A 19516-nucleotide genomic window follows, 5' to 3' on the forward strand; every position below is an offset into this window, starting at 1 on the left:
ACTTCATTCATCTGGTCTTCCCCGATGGCTGCAACCGATTTATTCTTGTCAGAGTCAGTGTTCTTGGTGCTGCTGCTATTGGCTAGGTTCTCAATAAGTCTCATAGCTTCTATTGGATTCCTGGTGTTGAAGTTCTCCTCGCTAGCAGTATCAAGAGCCATCTGATACCTTAAGGCGATACCTCTGTAGAAAGTGCTTAGCAGCTGCACTTCATTGAATCCATGGTGTGGACAGTCTCGCAGGAAGAACTTAAATCTGATCCACGCGTCTTTAAAAGTCTCACCAGGCTTTTGCGTGAAAGTGGCGATTTTGCTCCTTAAGTCTTCAGCGCGTGCCTCATCAAAGAAATTACACAGGAAGGCGTTCTTGATGTCGTCCTAGGATGTCAGTGATCCTGTAGGTAGCTGCTTGAACCAGTGTGAAGCTTCTCCAATCAGTGAGTATTTGAAGAGCTTGCAGAGTAGGTAATCCTCAGGGACTCCATCCATACGAATAGCAGCGATAAGATCCTCGAACCTCTCTAGATGGTCCTTAGGATGCTCGTGTGATAACACATAATAAGGTATCTGAGACACGAGAGAGTAGTACTGACAGCTAATGTGGAGAAGGTGAGCTCCCTCCGAAAGTGTAGATCGCGAGTGGTCTATTGGGGGCTTGAGCTCGAAGTTCAGCTTCTGAATCTCTGGAAGTCTAATAGCTGATATGTTGGTGTAGTACTCGTCTGGACGATTGTAGTCTGCCAACGATCGTGTTTGAGCTTCTCATGTAGCCTCAGCTTCAGGCTCAGGGATTATGTTTCCATGTGCATCTAGCTTCTGACCTGTTGCATTACGCAGATGACCATCTTGGTCATACAGGTTTCCATTCTGGTCCTGCGTGAGAATAACAATCGCGACCATGCTTCGCGGGTTAGTGTCGATCGATGTACGGTGTGTAGTATCGATCGATGTGGATCGGTGAACGGTATCGGTCGACGGTGCCGTCTGAGTCTCGGTCAACGGTTGAGTGTGTATATCAGTCGACGGTACTGCGGTTCTGTCGATCGATGCAGAGCGTAGGTCTTTGCGGATTGAGCGTTCCAAGTGTCCAGGATCTTCTGAGAATAGTAGTTGATCTCCCTTGTTGCTTCTGGTACTGCTGGGCATGTACCTGAAAAAACAAGAAAAATTTTAATCAGAAAGGGGGTAAAAAGAAAAACCTAAGATTAATAAGATTAAATCTAATGGCGATCAAAGCTCTCCGGCAACGGCGCCAAATTTGATAGTGCTCAAATTACCCAGTAGAGCTTACTCTCTCAAATAAGAGGTACAGCTGTAGTACTTAGAGATCGAATCACGAGGAGCTGATGAACCAATTAAATATAATCAACTAATCAATCCTAGGTGAAGTTGGTTTTAATGATAGAAACTAGATTTTGACCCGCACGTCCGTGCGGGTGTATTTTTCAGAAATATGTTACTATTCATTTTTCATTTCACTATTTAGAGTTGAGAAAAGAAACTGAATCCGGACAACCAAACCGATTCCGATCCAAAAAGTAGTACCAAACCCGAACTAAAATTGATTAAATATTCTAATTATTCAAAATTTTGGTATTTAGAGAACCGATACCTAATCCAATCCAAACCGAAGTATTTCACATATTCGAATATGTGTACCCGAACGTCCACGTCTAGTCACTAAGATATATCATATATGTATCATCATATAATTAATCGTATTTTATATGTACCATAAGTAATCATATAATTAATGGTATTTTATATGTATCATCATACAAATAATTATATATATATATTATATTTTAAAATTTAATATGAAATATAAAAACCATAATTTAAGTTGGTGTTTGAAATTGTGCTTTGTATTATATTTTTCTTATATATATTGAAAACATTTTTTATAATGGTTATTAGAAAATATTTTAGTAAAAATTAGATTTTGAATATATGTATAATTTTGAATGAATTTTTGATATAAATCAATTTTAGATTATTATTTTGATTTGAAATATGTATATCAAGTAACATAATCCCATTACTTTTTTTTAATATAATGTAGTGGACTTCCAATTCTTTTAACAACATAAGCCTAATACTTTTTTTTCTTAATTTACTGTTATCCATATTTCCAAAAAATATTATATTTTTTATATTGTTGTTCATGTTTTCAAATCATTTCTAAAAGTACTTATAATTTAATAAGATAGATATGAAAGTGTTCAGTTTAGATATGAAAAAAATGAAATTTTAAGTTTGTTACCAATTTTTCCCAATTTTATTTATAATAAATATTACCAAATATTTAACATGTATGTTTTTTTAATGGGGAAATTTCATAATTACACTTTGTGTAATACCACAATTCAACAATACCACCAATAGATGGACATTTTCACAAATACACTTTTTATTAATGTGTAAAAGACAAAATTGACCCTACCTTATCTTCTCCTCCATTAGATTCTTCTTCTCTCGTTTCTGTCATCGTCGACGTCTTTCCAGCCTCGTGTCGTCTTCATCCAGTCTCGCCGTCATCGTCTTTGTCATCGACGTCGTCAAATCCGTCGAGATCCACAGTCGTCGAGATCCATCGACATCTCCGTCGAGATCCATCGTCGTCTCCGTCGCGATCCGTCATCGTCTCCGTCGAGATCCGTCGTCGTCTTCGTCGAGATCCATCGTCACTCTCTCACACAACCAGCGACAAGAGATTACAAGAATCACGATTAAAACCTCAAAGATGTTGGCTCCTCACCACGATTCACACATGTATGTTTCTATTTTGTATTTTTTGTTTGATTCAAGTAATTTTTTGAATTTGTTCTTTCTGATATAAAAAATCGTTTAGAACATGTCGATCTAAGAGAAATAGTTTCAATAGTAAACATTGAGTTTTCAAAAAATTATAAACCTTTATAAATCTGGGTTCCAGTGATTTTATGATTTTCGTTTCTCTGTTTCCGAAACACAAATAAAGTTGATTTAATTTAGACTTGTCATTTGAATAATTATGGTTAGAAGAAAGGTTTTCGAATAGTGAACATTGCATTTTAAAGAATTATATCCTCTTATAAATCTGGATTTTAGGGTCGATAGTACAACTCAATGCTTTACAAGGTTTATAAAGAAGTTTGTAAACAAGAGTTGCTCATATGTCTATAAAAACATATAAATGTGTGAATTTGAGAAGTCTTGTCTTTTATTATCCTATATTCTTTGTAAAACTGTTATCGAAATACATTAATATTACGTTTGGATAAGGTATCTTTAGACCATGATTAAAAGTTAACATCATATTTTTATTTCGTCTTGCAGTTAGATAGCAATGAATTCTGCACATCTATGAGATTGCTCTGAGGATTTATGAAGCTGGAACAGAACCACTGGACAATCCAAAAGTGATTACACAATCGGTGTCTTGGTCAATAATGTGAAGCTTTTTATAGAAGATTATAAATGTGGTTTTATAAGAGTTTATAAATTTATATATTAGAGATTTGTAGAGATTTATAAAATGCTGACTATTCTTTTTTACATCTTGTGTTTAATACAATGTTTGGATTTCCTAATGAATACAAACATTTGGTGACCCCAACACATCTGATTTTGATGACATGGATTTTGACAGTTCAACAATGATATAAAACAAAAAAAACAAATGGGAACAAGGATTTGTGAATTTACTTTTTTTGTAACATATGATATAAAAAAATAATACATGAAAGAAGAGCAAAGGAAAGATGAAGAACAAATAAGATATTAGAAATCATTTGTAAAAGTTTATAAAACAGTTTGTAAAGTTTATAATCTATTTATAAGGGTTTATAAATTATTTTTAAAATTAAAATCCATTTATAAAGGTTTATAAAACATTTAATAAATATATGTAAAATTTTCTGATAAAAAAAAGAATTTATAAGGATTTACAAAAATAATTTATAAAGTGTATACACCCTTATAATGGATTATAAAACAATTTATAAAGATATGTAAAAATTTTGATGCGGTGGAGCTTTGATTGCTAGCCGCATGTGTCTCAGAATCTGCCACGTATCATCATCTCTTTATAAAACCTTATAAGGGTATGTAAAATTATTTGTAAGAGTATATAAAACATTAATAAATGCATATAAAACAAGTTATAAAATCTATAAACCATTTATAAATGTTTATAAAAACGTTATGAAAGTTTAAAATAATTTATAAGGGGGTATGTATACTATTAATAGGGGTTTATAAAAACTTTATGAAAGCTTATATTTAATTTATAAGGGATATTTTAAGAGTTGCATAGGTTTATAAATCAAATAAAAGAGTCTATAACCATTTAGAAAGCCTTATAAAACAATTTATAATGGTTTATATAATAACTTATTAATAACTTATAAAGTTTATACGCCATTATAAAATATTATTAAACAACTTGCTGTCCGCATGTGCCTCAGAATCTGCCACGTATCATCATCTCTTTACAAAGCATGCACGTGTTCTTTAGTTTTATAAGAATATTTAGAGTTATTTATAAGGATTTATAAAATCATTTATAAAGATTTGTAGAATATCAAAAGGTAATTATTTTATGAAGTCTTATAACGTTTTATAGAGGCTTATAAATCATTTTTAAGAACTAATTGTAAAAACCTTGTCACTGAAATTATGTCTTCGTTTCTTGAGTTTATATTTGAATCGCTATGTTTTTGATATTTTACTCAAGACCTTGTGTTGTTATTCTTTCATTCCTCTTAAAATCATTTGATCAAACAGTTGGTGTGCAACAAAGCCAGCAACTTCAAGTGACTTTTGAATCAACTCTTCCACATCTAAAATGAATGTAGGCTCTACTTTTGGAAAAATTCAAACACCAAGTTTTTGAAAAATACTTGATTCAGTGAATAGAACATGTAAGCTACCACTTCTAAGAAACACAAAATCCACTTCATCTATGGCTTGACTCCAAAAGATAATTTGATATCTCATTTATAAAGTTTCATCAGAAAAAAAAACTTTTTTTCTTTTCCTAGAAACACATCGTACATCGATTATGGGAAATCAAGCCAAAATTAATGAAATAGAACAAAAATCAACATATATTATCTTGTCACCTTCGTTGACGTCGTGAGAGAGCTTGGTCAGTTCGTCAGATCTCTTCAAGTTTTTCAGGTAAATCAGAAGGCTCGCTAGAGAAGTCGTCAGAGAAATCAAGAGCGTCGTCTAATCTCGGCAGAAATAATCAAGGTCGTCAGATCTCGTCAGGAACTTGTCATCATCGTCAAATCTCGCCGTAGCTTCGTCGGATCTCGCCGTAGCTTCGTCGGATCTGGCCGTAGCTTCCTTGGATCTCGCTGTACATCTCTTCAGCGTCGCCGGATCTCGCCGGAAAACTCGTCACCGCCGGAGAATTCGTCAACGTTGATGTAAATCTGAGATGATGAGATCTCGTGAGATGTAGGAGAAGAAGAGAGTAGTTTTGTGCTTTATTAATTAGGGGTATAAATGTACTTTGCCTATTAAAATTTTAATGGTAAAGTTGGTTAGTGTAAACTTGAAAAGTGGTATCATGAAAGTGGTATTTTTGGCAATTTCTCTTTTTTAATATATTGGAAAGTAATTAAGTGAATGATGAGAATATGGAAGGCTACTCTTAGAATCACGTGTGCACAAGACAAATTCTTACAATCACGTTTAAAAAATCAGTTCAGATATTTGGTAAGATTCCATAATCTTAGTTTAAATAATTTTGATACATTAGACAACGAAATCTGTTAAAATAAAGTTAGTTTTAATTAAGTCAATTAAATTTGGATGGTTTAGAAATATAATTAAATGATAAAAATCCAGTGGCAATCTGTTGTAAATAATGAGAAAAAGTGAGGGTTCTTTCTAATTTGTACTTCACTTTTATAATGATGTAAATAGCAATTCTTAAAATGAGCAAGGTAGTTGCTCTAACTAACAATATGATGAGTTGTTTAAATGTGATAAAGAGTGCTAGACTTAGGGTTTTTATTCAGGAATGGAGATTATAATGTCTATAAATGCCTCACAAGTTTCTTGCATGATATATTAGAACTCAGTCGCTAATCTTAGTGATGTCTCACTGGTTAAAAAATCTAGATCTCTGGCCTCAACTGTCGTATGTTGACACAGAAAAAGAGTCGATCGATAATCCTTTAAAGATATCGATCGATACACCTTTCGCTCGGCGATCGATTCACCCGTCGGGATATCGATCGACGGCTCTTAGATATGCCTAGGCGCGAGCCGATAATGAACACTAGATCTCAAGGAGGGCGGTTAGCTCTTCTCCAGAAGATACTAGTTCAAATAGATAATTCAAGATTATTAGAGATCCTAGTGATCTATATTCTAGTTATGATGAAAACCTCCCAAGGAATACACTCTGAAATTGGTACATGATAAGCCTTGCACCGAATGATGTAGAAAACAACAAACGATCAAGGGATGTGGATCGAAAGGTGACACAAGAGGTGCGGAATATCTCTTGATACTACCCTATAATGATCGCCTCTAGATATGACACACTAGACTAGACCAAGTTAGATTGAAGGATATTACACACCAACAATCATAAAAGTTTTGACCAATGGATATGACACACCATAATCGAAAACAATTCGAGAATCTCTTTCAAGGTTCCAAAAATATAAACTCACTCTTATTTTATTTCAATGAGATTACAACTTATTTATAAGACAACAAAACTTGCTCACAAAGCTAGAGATTTATTATTCTAGGAAATGATAAAACATTGCATGGAGGAGAGAAAAGGTTCTTGAAACAAAACACTCTTTGCATGCAAGAGAGAGAATCTTTCCATGCAATTTATTCTCCAATTTTCGTCACTCCTCTTAGACAGCAAATAAACCACTTGATTTTGGATCTTCTTGGACTTGGAACTTGATAGATGTCAAACAAATAAAACTCTAGTCTCTCTCTCACACTCTCTGTTTTGTGGTAACTTAGACTTTTTTCAAAGCTTGCCGTCAAAAACACTTAGCAGGAATATTTAAGCATTTCCATTAGGTTAAAAACTCGTCAGGAGCAATCTCGTAATTTGGTGAAGTCTTGGTGAAGTAGTCGGCTAAACCATTTCGTCCTCGATATCGATCGACAACACTGATGTGTATCGATCGATTATAATCTTCTAGTACGCGGATCTTCTCAGCTACATCGATCGACAACTCTGGATGAGTATCGATCGATTATTATCGCAATGCTGACTTCCGACTTGGTCTTGAATGGTCAACTCGGGTATATCATCTCTTGTACTCCAAAATGCTCCAAAAACATCATTTTCTCACAAAATACTCCTGAACCTGAAAACATACCTAACAGGCTAGAAAACAGATTAAATATATAATAAAACACTAGTATACCATGGTTAAAAACGGATAAAATCCATGGTATATCATTTACCCCACAAGACGTGTCACCCTCATTTGAAGATGTACCTCTTCTTGATTTTTCTTGAGAAACTTGTATATCATTTACCCCACAAGACCTTTCCTTCTTTTTTCCTTTTTCTTTATTTTTTTCTTGAGAAACTTGTATCTCTTATAACTCGATGGCATGTTATACAGTTTTTTTCCACAGTTGACTTTCTAATGTAAGACAAAATCTGAACTATACATACAACTGCATCATCCCTTTCATCAGCCTTGTACACTTTAGATAAAATTGATACATTTCACAAACCTCAATGGAATTTTAATGAGTAACAAAATAATTAAGATCAAGTTGTTTTGTGAAACGATCAGCTAGCTGCAATTTTGTGACGACGTGCTCAATCACTACAAGTTGTTCATCAATTAGATCTTCGATGAATTGGTGTCGTGTGTCAGTGTGTTTGGTCTTTTAAGGTTGTACTTGATTCTTTGAGATGTTGATTGCACTTTTGTTGTTGCAGTAGACCGTAAAAGATCTAGAATCCATCACATAATCAGCAGAAATTTGCTTCCTCAACATTAGTTGTGTGCAAAAACTTCTCATAACAATGTACTTACCTTCTGTTGTAGACAATGACATATAATTATTATTCTTGCTCAACCACAATATCGAAATGTTTCCCCAGAAGAAATATATTACATTTGTGATCTTCCGATCATCTACACTTACATCCCAATCTGGGAGGAGAGAGGGAGTTGTGCCCGCCCTAGGGTGGGGAGGAGAGATGGAGCCGTGCCAACTATAAGGCGGGGAGGATATATGGAGCTGTTCACGCCGTAGGGCATGGAGGAGAGATGGAGCCATGACCGCTCTAAGGCGGGGAGGAGAGATGGAGCCGGACCATGCCTGCCCTAAGGCAGAGAGAGATGAAGACCAAGGGCGTGCCCGCCCTAAGGCGGGGAGAAAGAATCCGAGGGCGTGGCCGCTCTAAGGCGGGGAGAAAGAATCCGAGGGTGTGCCCGCCTTAAGTCGGGGAGAAGAGAGTCGGGGTGCCATGTGTGTGTGGCCGACTCATGGAAGGGAGAGAGTTTAGATGATGAGAAGTTATGATACTACGGTTTCTTGTTTTATCGTATTTTTGGGAATCACTTGTTTAGAGATCGAGTAATCTTTCCCGAAACCCGTTGCTCAATTCTTTTTTGAATTATACGAGGTTTAGTTCCTTCACTTTTCTCATTTTTAGAGAAAAGAGATATCTCAAAGACTTTCAGGCATTGATTCTGTCGTGACGGATTTTGACCCCCAACATCATGTTATTCAGAAAAAGTGGTCCTAGCTTCATTCTAAAATTTTCCCCATGATCACTACAAAATTGTTTCAATTTTTGTTTCTATTTGTGAGCTGTTTTGAACCTTTTCACTGTATCATAGTTTCACAAATAAACCGGAATCATGTTAAAAGTGAGAAATCATCTACTAATACAAGGATGAGAGATACTGACATATATCCTTTGTATGATGTATATTTGGAAGGAAGACACTTAATTAAAGAACTTCTTCGCAAGCTTTTTTCATGACATTTCTTTTCTAAGCGCCATCACCATGATTCATGAGTCAGTCCACTGATTTGAGAGTTGAACTCCTCAACTGGCTCATGTACCCCCATCTTCTCTTTTTCAAATCTTGATGCAAGAAAGTTATTTATTGAGCTTTTCATCTTAGAAGGTACCGAAGATTTTTCATACTTATTTGGCTATATCACACCTTTGAATTGGCTCAACTGTTTAATCTTTAAGTAATCTTTAGATCAGTTTCAACTCAAATCTTAGATTCAGTTTCCAAATCTGATGTTTAGCTGCATCTCGATTATCCTAGTCTACATATTCATTGTAATAGATCATGATATAATTTCAACTGGTTCAAAATATTTATTTGACTTTGCATCTTCAAATACCAACTTTCATTATTTACTCTACTTACTGTATACAAAAATATGCACTAAATTTTAGTCAGGATTTTATAAAAGTGATATAATCTTATTTTAATTTTTAATACTTTTTTACCTTTTTAATCTCTCTCTCATTCACTATATTATTTATTTCTTTTACTCTTAAGTTTACCGATCACACTCTTTATATCATCTATCATAGGCCGTTCAAATTGTGTAGCGTACTGTTATCAATAGTGAATAGGATGGTCGACGAAGTTCGATGCTACTGCATCTATCAATATATTATATCTTTATTGACCACCAATCGTTACTCTTATATTTTCATATTTTATAAAATTCATAACGCACTATTTTGTTGTATTTTTTTTTTTTTTTGATAACCGTGGGGGTTCCCAGGCGGTAAGCCCAGACTAATCCCCACGAGGCCTTTCATCCGGGCACGCATGGTTATAGGTGGAAAGGTGGCCAAGACGACTCGAACCCAGGGCAGGCACTCCAGCTGGAATTCCACTACCACTAGGCCAAGAGCTCTTGGTTTATTTTGTTGTATCCAGTAAACCAAACTCAATATTTTATTCGTTGTGCTTTAGTTTTGTATAGCTGGAAGCACAGAGATTAAACAAATGCAGTCACACACTATATAATACAATATGGTGAGAGTGGAGTGGTAGGGCAAACTAAAGAACAAGGATGACGAAAAAGTCAACGCAGTTTAAACTTGACAAAACAAAACCGACCACCTTCTATTCTTTTTAAATCACCACTCTCATATGTCCATCTAAGGCTGGACAAATATCTGTAGATTTTAACTTAATCCGTTTTGATTTGAAAAAACTGGATATTCGTAAATTTACAACGAAAAGCAGCTATTAATATCCAATATATATAAAAAAACTAAATAAATAACAAATATTTTATTTTTTAGAATGGATATTCGATATTCGATAACAAATATTTAAAGAAATATATATATATATATATATATATATATATATTATTTTTATTTAAGTTTTATCATATTTTTATTTATTAAATTCCGCTTTAAACGCGGGTTATATTTTTCTGAAATGATCATCTAGATATTATTAAAATATGATTTATTAATATTTTGATGTGTGAATATTGAGACTTTAGGTGGAAGCACTGAGATGAGCGATGGAGAATATGCTGTAGCATTCGACATGTCAGAATTTTGGGACGGACTGCAAGTATTTGATCGCCATGATTAAAGAACCCCATGTCTGGCCGAACTTTGCAACATAATTGGAGAAGATAGAGACCTTGAAGATATGCTTCCTGGACTTCAAAATTAAATATATTCCACGAGCGCAAAATCGGATTTCAGATTTCTTAGCTAGAATTGCACGGTCTTTCCATAGAGAACTCTATTTTATTGGTTGTTATATTCCGGTCTGGTTACTCAGATCACATCTAGTCTGAGTAATAGAATAGTCTTTTGATGTAAAAAAAAGGTCATGCTATTATGTTTTCATCTTGTGAAGTATATTCATAGTGTTTAAGTTTATGAAAAGTGAACTTTTAATAGTATAGAATTATTATTAATATTTTTGTATGCAATATATTGTATATACTAAAATGACTCGATATAAATGTGAAAATTGGAGGATAGTATAATATCTTTAAACATATTTTCATTATTTCATATATTGCTCAGATTTTGTTTAACAAATTTTTGATTTATTAGAAAGATTGTCCATATTTTATCAAATAATATTTGTTAAATATTTTAATGAAGAATTTATGAAAGTTAAGAATATCTAGATTGAATATTTCATTAAACTATAAGTAGTTGGATTTTCTGTTTATACATTAGATTGTGTAATCTAAAGCTACAATTTTGTGTGAATTTGTTTTTAGAAGATAACATATTGTGGCAGATTCCAGATTTTTCAAACAGTGTTGATGAAATATTTTATAAATAAAAGATATACTACAATTTGTGAAAAACGTTAATGACATAAATCTTAGTACAAAATGTAATATAATAAAAGTGTGTGTAAGAGTTGAATAAATAAAACAATCAATTTAGTACTGTATATATGCAAAAATCGTAAACATGAAATTGGTATGCTAAAAAAAAGAAATTGGTATGCTCTTTGCATTAACGAATACAATGTGTTCCTTTATGATTTATAAAACTGTAAAGAAATTTGATTGATTCTGATCTTTATACTTTGACTAGAGCTTTTCCCGGGCTACGCCCGGGTTATTTTCAAAAAAAAAAATTATTTTCAAAAATTATGTTATTATAATTAATATATAGTATAATTAAAAGTATTTTTACATTATTTAAAGTAAGAAAAAGTTTTGCAGTAGCTTAATGGTATCTTTTTCTATCACCAACTCAATGTTATACCTAGCTGATTTTTAATTTTGTATAGATAATTAAATAAAAACTTGGGTGTTTTTAAGAAATGTGCTTATGATTCAATTTTTGGTACATTACTTGTTTAGCTGATCTATAAAAAGGATAAAAACCCGCTTTAAATACATACATGTTTATTATATACATATTGATAATTTATTATATTTTATTATGGGGAATTTTCAAAAATACCACTTTGAAGTTACCATTATTCATCTTTACCACCACTAAGTACACATTTTCAAAATACTTTATTTATTAAAATGTTAAAGACTCTTATATCTTTGTTTTTATATGCTTTTCAAAATTTTAATCCAAAATTCTAAATCCTAAACCCCCAATTCTAAACCCTAAACCCTAAATCTTCAACTCTAAACCCTAAACCCTAAACTATATACCCTAAATTCAATATCCTAAACCCTAAACCCTGAAACCTCAACTATAAACCCTAAATCCTCAACTCTAAACCCTAAACTTTATACCCTAAACTCTAAAACATCAAATCTAAACCCTAAAACATAAAATCTAAACCCTAAATCCTAAACGTTCAAATCTAAACCCTTCATTAAAAGTAGTGGTAAAAGTGGTTAGTGTAAACATGAAAAGTGGTACTATGAAAATGGTATTTTTGGCAATTTCTCTTTTATTATTCAATATGAAAAATTTCACTTTTTATTTATTAGATATATTCTAATTTTCTCTAATAATTAGTTTTGGGTTTAATGTTTGCCGAGGGTGGGCAAAGGCTACTCTTAAAAATGGGTTCGTGTTCCCTGCGTCTAATATTTTTTTTTATTTTTCAATTTTTTCATCGTTTGCAATTGTTAATTGTTGTTACACTGTCAACTTAATTAAATAAAGTGATTAATTAAATAAAGTGAGAGAAAAACCGTTCCTTCAATACTCTTTCTATGTGTGTCTCCATTTCCAGTTAATACTTTTGATACATGATAATAGGGATTTGGAGGAGATAAGAGAGTTCAAGCAGTTCTCTTAATGATATGGACTCAATGTCTGTATCCACATTCTCGCTTATATCACCAACCTTGAGTGCGTACGTTGCTTCTCAGACGGTTTCTGCATTTGACCTCGCAGAAAGGGACCTGAACAAAAATAAAACTTTAGAGAGTTGATGATCTACGCAGACATTAGTAAGCACCAAATCAAGATTTCTAATTTGTTAGTGACCTCATGATCATCTAAGTAATAATAACATCAGTGATATTTATTTATGAGAACCGTATACAGAATGAATCAAATGATCTAAGTAAGTAGTCAATCATCAGTGAGTAACAATTCTAGATTTGATCAAGAAGCAAAACTGGAATCACATTCTAAAAACAATAGAGTGATATGATCCAGTAGAGTAATCATATATATAAAGTGCCAATCAAATAGATCCAATGAGATTAGAGAAGAGAAACACAAACCTAGATCGCCACCGCATTTGGCGGAGCTACAGTGGGAAACGTGACCCGCCACATTCTTTTCATCGTTCTTCCCTTTTACTACCATGTACTTCCTCATTCCCTGCATGTAAAATCTTTTTTCCAGTTAAGAGTGTAAACTGGTCAGTGTTCATTTCGCTTAAAGGTATCATACCGCACATATAATTGTCTGAGTTTCCAATTTCATATATTGTAATAGTAGTAATTACCTGTTGTGATAGTAGATCTCTGAAATCTTCTTTGAAACAGAAGTTTTTCCTTCATTCTTTCGTCAGCTGTTAAGGACTCTTAAGCCACTTGGTAAAGTCACATGGGACATATAGCATGGAGTCTTGCCTTTTCCTTTATTCTGGTGGCCTGATCATCTTTCTTCTTCTCGGGATAAAGGTTTCACTAACACTCGAGCTCAACTAATATCTCTTCTTATTATTCTCAACAGCGTTCCATGATCCATGGTTTCGTCTCAGCATCCGACCAAACCACCACCGGCATCTGTTAGAAGAGGGACACATCGGCATCATTGGTGGGTTTTGCGACCACTGCGTCAACAACGTCAGGTACCGTAAACAAAACCCATAGACAGTTAACATACTATCTTGTAAAGATTACTCAAGACCACATATATTCTCTCATATTACGGGTACTGGTGACTTGTGTTTAACACATTGGTTGCAGCGGAGAGATGCGGCAAATCAGAGGGTTTGATGATAAACTTAAGAAGCTAAACCCTTAGCTAAACAAACTTGAAAGCAATCATCTCTGGCGGAAACAGTGTCTTCTTCACTTCACATCTACTGGTTTCGTTTCCTCCTTAATGGCAGCTTCATCTTTCTTGTCTCCTGATTTTTCTGTTTATTCTGCAATCACACATTCATTACAATTAAATGACACAACAAATAAGCACCGAACTCCGACAATAAATGTTCTCTAAGATTATAATATCATCTAAATGCTATATTGGGTACTCGAGTAACAGTCATTCACTCTCAGTTCATCAAGAAGAAGTTACCAGACATAAACTAAAAATGATCTTTGAAAACCCTTATCCTCATCATCACTGTCTTCAAATTCTCCCATGCCACCAACTCCTTCAAGTCCGGGCATTCCACCCATACCGCCAAGTCCTTCAAGCCCAGACATACCGTCCATTCCGACCAAGCTCTGCAAGAAGCAACAATCGACCATGAAGTCATCTTTCAAAGGCAGATATATATACATATATTAAAATAAAGAACATCAAAAGGTAGGAACAAACCGAGAAATCCATTCCACCCGTTACGCCCATATCTATATCTCCGACACCTTAAATCAAAAGACAAAACAAAAAGCACAGAATGAGAAAGAAGAATGCTAGCCAGTGCTGCCTTCATTGTCCTCATCAACCCACCTCCCAATCAATCTTGACATAGTGTGGCCCATTCGAAGGATCAGCTTGTCCCACGTTTCAGGCTCTATTTTCTCAATTATGCAGAATATGCTTCTCAATCCAATGTTGATTTTGCTTTCCTGAAATAGGGAAAGAAAAGGTTAAAAATGTAGAACCTTAAACAGTTAACAAATGAAAACAATCAAGACCAGATTAGTCTATGAAACTCACCTCAACATTGACTTTTTTGTGAAGCTCGAGTTTAAGCTCATAAACGTGGTTTTCAGGACCAGCTTTTGCAGAGAAATCGAAGACAACTTCAGGGAGAAGATTAACTTTAGTCTCCTTGGAATCAGCCAACACTACGGTGAGGAAAATCTTGTCAGTGGTCTCTGCCCATTTCACTCCAGGATGACGACTGTAAAAACACATCAGAATCAATCACTTTCAAGACCAAACATATATACACATCAGAGATATCAAAGTTTGTACAGTAGAAAGAAACTTCAATTAAAATTAATATGTCTGCAACTTCAGCCAGCAGAAAAAATATCAGATTTATAACACAATCTTAAAACGATAAACCCTGAATCCAACTACAAAGATTCAGGCTTTAGAAAGATTAAACTGATGCAAACATACTCATATGCAACTGATGGCGACAATGTAAAGAGAACAATAAATCTTAGAACCGATTTTAAAACCCAAATTTTGTCCCAAACCGAATGAAAGCGTAGAATCAAATTCACTGATTCTACACATAAACAACACAAATCCCTGAAAGTTGGTAAATCTCTAATGATCAGAGTTGTTATATTCATAAGGTATATATACCCAAGGTTGTTACAAGAATATCGTAACTACAAAATCTACAAAAATATTGTGACTTATCTATAACAGAATATCCTATTCTATCACCCTCCCTCAGTCAAACCGTGGCCTTGACGTAAGGTGAGACTGGCTCGAAAGTCATTGAACAAGGTTGTCGGAAGACCCTTTGTGAAAATATCAGCGTACTGCAGAGAGGATGGAACAAATAGAACTTTAACATGTCCAATAGAAACTTTTTCCCGAACAAAGTGAAGATCAATCTCCACATGTTTAGTACGTTGATGTCGCACTGGATTTTGAGACATGTAAACTGAACTTATGTTGTCACAATAGACGATGGAGGCTTTGGAAAGAGGATGTCCAAGCTCAAACAGTAGATTTCGAATCCATGTTAGTTCTGCAACAGCATTCGCAATGCCCTTATATTCGGCTTCGGCACTAGAACGAGATACACTTCCTTGTCGTTTAGAAGACCATGAGATAAGATTAGAGCCCAAGTAGACGCAGTAACCTGAAGTTGAGCGACGAGTATCGGGACAGCCTGCCCAATCGGCATCAGAGTAAGCAACTAGTTCATCAATAGGTGAAGGAAGAAGCTGAAGACCAAAGCCAGCAGTGCCCTGAAGATAGCGAATGATACGTTTCAATGCTTGAAGATGAGGAAGCCGAGGATCATGCATATAGAGACAGATTTGATGAACCCCATAAGCTATGTCAGGTCGTGTGAAGGTTAAGTATTGAAGAGCTCCAGCAAGTCGTCTGTATTGAGTAGGATCAGGCACTCGTTCACCTTCTTCTGCTTTGAGCTTGGAGTGTAAGTCAACAGGAGTCGCAAGGGGTTTGCAGTCTTCCATTCCAGCCCGTTTGATAATGTCAAGCGCGTATGCTTTTTGACTCAGAAAAATGCCGCCATTGATAAACTCAGCCTTAACACCCAAGAAGAAATGAAGTTTGCCAGAGTCCGACATCGGAAACTCTGTTTTAAGCTTGGCGATGATTTGTTGCAGAAACTTATCATCCGAGGCTGTCAAGATGATGTCATCTACATAAAGAAGCAGGTAAGCTCTACGTGATCCTTTGTTGAAGATGAAGAGAGACGCATCACTCTTACTGCACCGGAAACCCATGTGAAGAACAAATGAAGTAAATCGTGCGTTCCATGCGCGTGGAGCCTGTTTTAAGCCATAAATGGCCTTATTGAGCTTGCAGACGTAGTCTGGATGTTCTTTGCTTTGGTAACCAGGTGGTTGATGCATATAGATGGTTTCATCAAATAGTCCATGGAGGAAGGCATTCTTAACATCTAGTTGATGTATGGGCCAGTTGCTTGCAAGACTAACGTCAAGGACAGTTCGGATGGTAGCAGGTTTGACAACGGGGCTGAACGTCTCATTGTAATCGACACCTTCTTCTTGAGACTTTCCATTGGCAACGAGACGAGGCTTATGCTTGAACGGTTGACCATCTGCATCTAACTTATGCTTATAAAGCCACATACAACGAACAATGTTAGTGTTGCTTGGTCTTGGAACAAGATCCCAAGTCTTTGTCTCAATAAAAGAATCAAAAGCATCATCCATTGCAGGTTTCCAGTTTGGATCCAGTTAAGCTGTTTTGTGGCTAGAAGGCAGAGGTGAAACAGTGGAAAGAAGAGAGAACTGTTTCTTAGGCTTTGTGATTCCATCTTTACCTCTCGTGCGCATGGAATGAGTAGGAAGAGGAGGCACTTGAGGTTGAGGAAGCAGAGGAAGTGTAACTGGTGTTGCATTGTTTGAAGTAGCCGGCTGTTGAGGAAGAGCAGGAGCCAGCTGGGAACCTGATTGAAGAATTGCTTTAAAGATAGAAGATGGCTCATCATCAGTGTGAAGAAAACGATAAGTAGATGATGAAGAAGCTTTTTCTGCAGCTGGGAAAACAGTCTCGTCAAAGAAAACGTGACGAGATAGAATTATCTTGTGAGTTTTAAGATCAAGACAACGATAACCAGAATGTTGAGAAGGATAACCGAGGAAAAGGCAAGGTGTTGATCGAGGAGCCAGTTTGTGAAGATTGGAATGATTTAGATTAGGAAAACAGAGACACCCAAAAACTTTAAGATGATCATACCTTGGCTTTTTGTGAAAGAGGACACTAAAAGGTATTCGATTTTGAATGGCTGAAGAAGGCAAAATGTTGAGAATATGAGCTGAGGTTTGAAGCGCTTCAACCCAATAAGCCGGTGAGAGATGAGCTTGAAAGAGAAGACACCGGATCGAATTGTTGATAGTTCTAATCATGCGCTCAGATTTGCCATTTTGTTGAGAAGTGTGAGGACAAGAGAATCTAAATTGAATACATTTAGTTTGAAAGAAGTGTTGAAATTGTGAGTTTTGATACTCACCCCCATTATCACATTGAAGAGCTTGTATTTTAGTGTGAAACTGATTCTCAACATACGAATGAAATATTTGAAAAGTGTTAAAGGTATCAGATTTGCGTTTCAGAGGATAAACCCATAAGAAGTGAGAAAAATCATCCAAAAAGAGAATGTAATATTTGAAACCACTGATACTTGTTTTAGGAGAAGTCCATATGTCTGAGTGTATGAGTTCAAACGGACGAGTGGTGACAGAGAGAGACTTAGAAAATGGCTGTTTTATTTGTTTCCCTAGCTGACAAACTTCACAAGAAGAAGACAAGTTGTCATTATTACAAGAAATCAAATTCATGGAATTTAAAGAAAACAGAGACTGCTTATTGAGATGAGCAAGTCTTTTGTGCCAAATGTTTGGCGAGAAAGAAAGCAAAGCAGAGGAGACATTTGGTGAAGGAGGACGAGTGGACAAGGATGGTGGAATTGAGTAGAGATCACCCGAGCTGTTACTGCGCAGAAGAACCGTCCGGGAGAGGAGATCCTTCACAGAAAACCCAAATGGATCAAATTCAACAGAACAGAAATTATCACGAGTAAATTTTCTCACCGAAATCAAGTTCTTAACCATTTGAGGAGTGATAAGAACATTGTTAAGAGAAAGAGGACGAGATGAAGAAGTGAGAGAGGTGTTACCAGAAGAGACTACTGGGATCCGAGAACCGTTGCCAACAATTACATAATGATTGATACTGTTATTAAGATTAGACGAGAGAATACCTTCATGATTAGCCATATGGCTAGTAGCACCTGAGTCCATATACCAGTCACCAGCCGATGGATCAGCTAGAGTCATAGTGTTGAAGGCATGAGCAAAATCGGTAGTCATCTGTGGTGATTGCAAGGCAAGATTGGCTTGTTGAGGAGTGTTTGGGCGAGTCCCAAGAAGACCACGCTGAGCTTGATTAGGCATCATGTACTGTCCCCAAAACGGAACACCAAGACTGCCCTGTTGCTGCCACTGAGGATACGGAGGCTGCCAGAAGCCATTGGGAGACCAGTTCTGATTGTACCGATTGTTGTAACCACGTCCACGTCCTCTGTTATTGCGTCTCCCTCTGTAGTTGTTGTGATTGTAACCCTGACTTGGCGGACGAGGAGAAGCAGGTGGGGCTGATTTCGAATCAGTAACTGTGAGAGCAGTAGAAGAGGAAGAGGATGAAGCAGGTGTAGTGGCTGGTTTGACGAACTTGGTGATCCGCTTCTCCTCGAGTTCCAGCATAGACTGAGCCGATTCAAAAGAAGGAAAAGGCTCACGATGCTTGATGACATTAATAATGTTATCAAATCGTTCATTGAGTCCATTGAGAAGGTACATGATAAGTGTCCTGTCAGTAACCGGAGCAGCAACGTTTGACAGAAGATCCGATAAGGATTTTAGCTTCTGACAGTAAGCTTGAATGGTCATGTCACCAATCTCGGTGGTCCGTAGCTCATTGTCGAGTTGAATAGCTCTGGCTTCCTTGTTGTTGCGAAATTGGTTTTCAATCCGGGTCCAGACATCTCTCGCCGTACCACCAGGTTTGAAAGAACTCCTGAAGAGCTTTGGCGCTAAAGTACTGAGAGCCAAAGTTTCACCAAGCCATCGCGTTTGAACCATTGTGCATCGTTCTCGTCAGCAGCGACTGTGGTTCCATCAAGATGTCCTGAGACATCAAAAGTAAGACAGTGCATGAGAAGAAGTTCACGCCACGCATCATAATTGTGATCCTCTAG

The 19516-nt window shown here is 35.8% G+C and overlaps 1 non-coding gene and 1 pseudogene across 1 annotated transcript; one reads left to right on the top strand and one right to left on the bottom strand.

Moving 5' to 3' along the window:
- The first annotated feature begins 216 nt into the window (after window positions 1-216).
- LOC130497825 (small nucleolar RNA R71) lies at window positions 217-324 on the top strand. Its single transcript, XR_008936844.1, has one exon. It is a non-coding gene; the product is annotated as a small nucleolar RNA R71 (small nucleolar RNA).
- A 13649-nt stretch (window positions 325-13973) lies between these two features.
- Window positions 13974-14991, bottom strand: LOC108846527 (co-chaperone protein p23-1-like; annotated as a pseudogene).
- Between the last annotated feature and the right edge of the window lie 4525 nt (window positions 14992-19516).

Source organism: Raphanus sativus, chromosome 1 (genome assembly GCF_000801105.2).
Source record: "Raphanus sativus cultivar WK10039 chromosome 1, ASM80110v3, whole genome shotgun sequence".
Lineage (NCBI taxonomy): Eukaryota > Viridiplantae > Streptophyta > Magnoliopsida > Brassicales > Brassicaceae > Raphanus > Raphanus sativus.